The sequence below is a fragment of the Anas acuta genome, chromosome 1 (assembly GCF_963932015.1).
Source record: "Anas acuta chromosome 1, bAnaAcu1.1, whole genome shotgun sequence".
In the NCBI taxonomy this organism is placed as follows: Eukaryota; Metazoa; Chordata; class Aves; order Anseriformes; family Anatidae; genus Anas; species Anas acuta.
Genome location: NC_088979.1, coordinates 153,619,502 through 153,626,222, shown reverse-complemented (window position 1 = coordinate 153,626,222; position 6,721 = coordinate 153,619,502). Strand labels below are relative to the sequence as shown.

The 6,721-nt window shown below is 37.6% G+C and overlaps 1 long non-coding RNA gene across 1 annotated transcript; it reads right to left on the bottom strand.

The window, feature by feature from the left end:
• Positions 1 to 496: 496 nt before the first annotated feature.
• LOC137850267 (uncharacterized) lies at positions 497 to 5,464 on the bottom strand. The gene is made up of 3 exons (XR_011092416.1): positions 5,359 to 5,464; positions 3,217 to 3,260; positions 497 to 751 (listed from the first exon to the last, which is right to left on the bottom strand). It is a non-coding gene; the product is annotated as an uncharacterized lncRNA (long non-coding RNA).
• Positions 5,465 to 6,721: the final 1,257 nt, after the last annotated feature.

The window sequence follows — 6,721 nt, the reverse complement described above, 5'->3', positions numbered from 1 at the left end:
CTTACATCTGCCCTCACAGAGACCCAACCAACTCACTAGCTCAGCTCTAGCCAACAGCAGGTCCCTTTAGGAGCCGGCTGGAGGTGGCTCTGATCTGACATGGTGCAGCTGTGGGCTCTGCTCACAGACGCCACCCCTGGAGCACTAACCCCCCAGCACACTACCAAATTCTCGCATTCTAAGCCCGATACATTTTGATATAAATTATAGAATACATATGGGAAATCAAGAATATAATTCAAAACATATCTGAAGGCCAAGCTTTACACAAAACTTCCCAGCCATTGTCTAGATGGAATTTTACTGATGGTAAAATTCTTGTTGCATATATGCTTTCCTTTGACAACCTCTTTCCAGCTCCACTCCATCTATAGCTATAGCCTTTCTTTTTTCCTCAGCCCAACCCTAGCTTTAAATTGAAGCTTGAGACTTATACAAGGACTCCCGCACCCATTACCCAGCTGAAAAACTTCTCACAGCAAAGCTCCCCTTGCATTCCACATTGTATTTTTTCAGTCTCTTTTTCAGTCTCTTCTGCTCCGTGCCTGGAGCACCTTCTACCCTCCTTCTGCACTGATCTTGATGTCTGCAGAGCTGCTTCTCACTCCTCTCTCCCAGCTGCTGTTGTGCATCAGTTTACCTTCTTAAATGTGCTCTCCCAAAGGCCCAACCAATGTTCCTCACTGGCAGCGGGTCCCTTTAGGAGCTGGCTGGAACTGGCTCTGATCTGACATGGGGCAGCTGCGGAGCTCTGCTCACAGAAAAAGAAAAGAAATTAGAAATTAGAAAGAGAAATCAAAGGACACTTATTAGCTAATAGTTTTCCTGAAGTAAAACACAGAAGAATCAGGTCACAAAAAGAGCAGAGCTCATAAATTTCCGGCCTTTTCAACTGTTGTCTGTTTCACTAAATACTGAATTTAATTTGAAAATGTACTTTTCAAATATCAGACAATGTACTGAATTTTGTGTAAATCCATAGTTTCCAAAACACCTCACACCTTCTACATATGCTTCTGGAATGCCACATGTGTTCCTGGAAAGCATGCAATAAAGTGTAAGCTAGCAGTAAACTTTCATTTACAATAAGCTATCAAATTTTCCTGGAACTCCCTTCTGGTGTTACAAACCTGAAGAAATACCCTTATTTAGTCAGTTTCATGAATTACAGATAGCACTTTCATATCATATTTGTCTTTACATATTGCAAGCTAATTTCAACACTTAAGATATCTCAGATAATTCAGATTCTGTAATTATCGACATTATTTTTTCTCTTCAAACCATAATACAGTTTACTCAAAATTATTACAAATGTTTCAACTACAGTCGTGCATAAAACCAAACATAGGAATAACTATCAGAATTTAAATTCTCCTGTAGTCCAAAATTTAAGATAAACCTTCAACAGACAAGGAAAACTTGATCTTGAGAAATTTATTGAAAATAGTCCCACAGATCCCTTATTTTTTTTCTTTCTTTTCATCTTGTGTTTGTATAGAGAAATAGATTCCTTCATCTTTTATGATAGACTTCTCTCGTGAGGTTCAATTGCTCTTTTTTTTTTCTTTTTTCTTTTTTTTTTTCTCTCACTAGACTCATCACTTCATTTTTTTTTTCTTTCTAATGAGTGGTATGTCTCACCAGTTCTTCAGAAGAATTGGAACCTTAACAAGCTTCAGCATTTCCCTTAGCTGTCTGGGGTCCACAGCTCAAAGCTTCCTCACATTTCCTTATTTCAAAATTTCTAGTAGTTACCATTCTGAATCTTCACAAGTTAGGAGCAGGAGACCCAATTCCTTATTAAATTATTATCCCTTATTAAATAGGACATGAAGAAGTATTGGCATTTCCTACCAAATTGCTGATATGTGGAAGATATGAATTTCTCACTCAGACATATTTGCTATGAAATTCTTTACTCTTAGTACGCTATTCAAAGCTATGAAAATATGAAAAAATAAATAACACAACTGAAAGCATTTAAAGTTGCATTTCATGATGCCATGGATATGGTACTCTGCTTCCAGTGTCTCACAATGAAGTTTTGCTTTAGCACTCTAACAGTTGACAAGAAATTCTCAATCCAGATATCCTGTAACCATTCTAAATTGTGATAGTGAATGGTAAGAGTTACGTTTTGTTCTGTATTAAACTGGCATTCAACTCTTCAGCAAAAGAAAGTCCCTCACATACGTTGTAATGTGTAATTCAAACTTTTCAACACATAATAAAATACTTTAATTTCCTTGACAAAAACCTTACGTGGATCCTTAATTCTCTTTATCACTCACAAGATGCCAGGAATTGTCCTTTCCAGAAGCAATTATAATTTAAAGAGTTCAGCCTTGAAAATCTATTATTTATTTAATCTTGCCAGGGCCAGCAGCTGATGTATCTTCTAAGTAATGACGGTTTTCAGCGTATAATTTGAAGCTGGTGAATTCAGCTTTTGAAGAACATCTTAATTTGTTTGGCTTAGAAGACCAATAACAGGATAATCCTTCACCTCTGTTAGTTCTAGTGTTTGGCTAAGAAGAAATTCACAAAGGCAAGAATTTGTGAGTACAGACCACTTTGCTTGGAATATCTAAATCTGAGATTCTTAACTGACTTGTTTTTCAGTATCTCCGTTTCCAGTATTTCTTGAAACTCTAGCTACTCTAAGAACTGTTATAAAGGAGAATGAAAATAAATAGTACCTGTCAAAATCCCAAACAATTTTTCAAGTCAGAAAAATATTAAATGTTTTCCATGTGAGGCATATTAACAGAATTTTGTTTTGTGTATAGAAGACACTTTGCTTCTGTCAGTTTTGAGTCAGTTTTACAAGCATTTAGATGGATAGATGGTGGTTTCATAGTTGTTCGAGAAATTACCACAATTTTTAGTTCTCAATACTAATATGAGAATTGACACCATATTTTTACCAATGTTTAGGAAACGTTAGCATTAATAATAAAGCTTTTTATTTGAATTTTTATAATTTTAATGATTAATGCACTTGGAGTTTCATTTTGCATCCATAATGTTTTATAATTGATGTAATTTAACCTTAATTAACCAAAAATGATGTTTGTAATTTGAGAATGAAATACACTACCAATTTTAAGAAGTCTCAGAAGAAAATTCCTACAGATGTACTTACAAATCTGTGTTAAATATCCTTACTATAAAATTCAGTTTGGCTTCTAGGAGGAATAGGATAATACTTACTGCAATTCAGAGGATCAAATTCTTCCTTGATTTGGATGTATTCCCTGAAGAAAGTACAGGGTAAGAAAAGAGAAGTGTTAGAACTAGTGGATGTTATGCTTCATGTTTTAGACCTTAATTCATTCCAATATGTACTTTTTTATATATCCACAGCTTTTAAATTTGTCTTCCAGATATTTCAGCTTCTTAAGATTCAAATGCAACATGCAGTTCTCTTTCTGCACATTTTTTTTAATGAATGAAGAATAGATGCGCCTCTGGAAATGACAATTAAGCCTTTTTTTGCCAACCTATATCAGTGGTAATCTATATCTGATTAACATACCTATTTTTTCTGCTCTAATTATGCAATATTACTAGCAGTATCAATATCCTCCACTACTATAATTTCATATCATAATTCAAAAAGCAGCCCTTGTAAATATATCCATTACTTATAAGTATCTGGAATATGTGTTAGGTAGTTATATGCTCCTGTTAGCAACCAGAATTTTGTTGTTATCAAAAGTCTTTGCTTTTAATAACGACCAAAGACTACTGATGCTCCTTATTAGGCAATTTTTCACTGCTGCTTCACCATGTAGCTAGTTACCCCCAAATCCACTGAGACAGGTAAAGAAACATAACTCCAACATCGTGTGACTGCACATGATTCTGGCTCATTCCTTTTCAGATCAACGTCATGGGTAAGTGGTCTGTATCCCAACAACCCTGGGATCAGGCAGGTTATAAGTCATGCAAAGAAGATGGATCACTGCAGAGTGATCCCAGGATCAAAAGCTGTACAAACAGCTCAAAGTCACTTTTGAATGCTACAAATTCCAAAGGAATAAAAAATTTACCATGCCACATACTTCAAGACCAGAGCCCAGAACAGAAGTCTGTGCTTCAAAGCATATTACAAACTCATTTGATTAATTCCCACATATTTATGATGTTGGAAAGGATGAGCCCAAACTTAGAAATGGAAAACAGATAAGAACATTTTATTGCTGTGTCATAAAAAAGAGGAAAAAAAAAGAGAAAAAAGAGAAAAAAAAAGAGAAAAAAGAGAAAAAAAGAAAACAGATTTTATATGAATGATGGTTCCCAAAACTATCATAATTAGCATGGAGATAAACAGCTCATCTATAATTGCTATGAGCAGTCTACATCCTCCCTCCCTCCTTTCCTCCCTCCTTCCCTCTCATCCAAAGGATAAAAGGATTAGATTATTCCACAACTAACAAGAAGTGGCTCAATAGAAAGAGGCCTGTACACTTAAATAAATCAAAGTGAGGTCTGTTAATATTTTAGGGATTTTACTTTGTGAGAGCGGTGCTGTTCTAACGACTGAAGATAGCTACCAAAATAGCATACACCTGGAACACATCTTCCAGTATAATTTCACCAAAAGAAGTCCAGTTCATATGCTCTAGTTGCCTCAGAAACAGCGTGGGAATAGTAGTAGACAGGTTTCATACCTAAAACAGTCCTCATCTAGTGTATATCATAACAATAAATACCCCATTAGTTAACACGACAGGATTTAACAATGGTAGAGTGGACAAATGAGTCCATGAAAAGTTAATGATAGCTATGAGGTTTTACATTCTTAAAAGAGAGTATTTTCCTAAGATTTAAGAAGACAATGAAGACTTTTTGAGTTTGGATATTACTAGAGGCTAACAGTCTAATCCATATCTATGTATTATGAAAAAAAAAAAAAAAAAGACTACTTATTGAAACATGGAATTTTGTGAAGGAAGAAAAGAGAGAGAATTTTAGATCTTGTATTTCTAAATCTGATCTGCACTTGCATTTCTTTTGGGGAGATAACAACATATCCAGAAATTTAACAAATAGAAATAACTGGCAGCAGTAAGGGGGCCTGAGTATCTTATTAGCCGAGCTCAGCAAAGTGGAATGGATAAATCACTCTATACAGCCCTTTCTGGTTGGTGTCACAGATCAGCAAGAAAGTAATACATGTCACCTCCTAATAACATGGAGTTTTATAGGTAACTCTGTCAGCTACATAACTGGGACTGCACAGAGAAATTGTAAGAAAAACAGACGCCATGATGCATTTGTTATGCAATACAAAATTGTTGCGTATATTTGCAAATGCTAAAGTAACTTAAAGCAAGTCTATGTAAATACCTGTGGTATGCCTGCAGCTGGAAATCTGATGAAATACTCCATGATGAGAATGACAATATACCTAGAAATTGCATTCCGAGGTGTGTAGGAGGAATAAATAAAGGTATTAAAGGATCATTTGGACAAACTGAGAGATCCGTATATCTTTGAAGTTAACTCTCATCATTCAATAATAAAATCAAAATATTTTAAGCAACATTAATCTTCAAATTAAAATTAAATCAGCAGAGAAAACCTATGAAAAGAGAATTGTCTCTCTCCTTCATAAATTTTGTGAATCAGTATTAATTCCATTCCTGATACAAAATGTATGATATAACTGGGATGTCTCCCTCTCCGGACATATTCAAAAGCACTCAGGAAATGTTCCTGGGCAATCTGCTCTAGGTGTCCCCACCTGAGAAGAGAGTTGGACCAGATGACCTTCAGAGGTCCTTTCCTCCCTCAATCATTCTGTGATTCTGTTGCTTCTGTTGGTTTTGATTCTTCAGCATGTGGCACACACTGAAAGCAATTTCGAGGCAAAAGAAAGTGAGATGACAGGATAAAAATCCTGAAAAAAAAAAATATCTATAAATTGATGTTTTGTCTATGCTACAATAACAGAAGCACAGAACTGTAGCGGTTGGAAGGGACCTCAAGAGATCATCAGATCCATCCCCCCTGCCTCAGCAAGTTCCTTAGAGCAGGAGTATGACTTAGATTCTCTACTGTCCTTCCTCTCCCTCCCTCCTCCTTTACTTCCCAAACCTCCCGAGTCACCCTCCTTTCTTCCCTCTCTCCCCTCTCTCCCCTCTCCCTGCCCTCCTGCATTCAGGCCTTGCTACATTCCTTCCTATTCCCACGACCTTCACTCCCACCTTGTCCTTACTTCCGCCATTTCCTCCTGAAAAAAGTGACGTCACAGTGGGCGGCTCCCTCTCATTGGCTGAATCTCTGTATGACATCCCCAGGCCAAGACAGTATGAAAGGGGCCGCAACATACCAAACAGGCAGATCAGCAGCTTACATTGACCAGCAGCTGTGGAGAAAGGGAGCTCTCAACCACTGACCACCTCTCTAACCTCCCATTTCCTCTCCCGCAGCAACTTCAAGGTCCCACTGCCTGTGCACAGAGAGCGCTCCACGCCAAGCAGCCATTCCCCAACTAGCGGCAACAGGACAATGCCCAAAGCCCTGGGCAAAGGGAGCCTCGCACAAGCAAGATCCACAACCTGTCAACGTCTTCTCAGGGAGCTGCAAATCCACATGGTGAGGACACAGACACAAGGCCGACTCGCTGCCACTTCTCAGCGCCTCCCTGTCTGGTGCAAGCTTCCCAAAAGCATCAACACAGGGCGCCCCGCAACTCCTGCCACTTCTC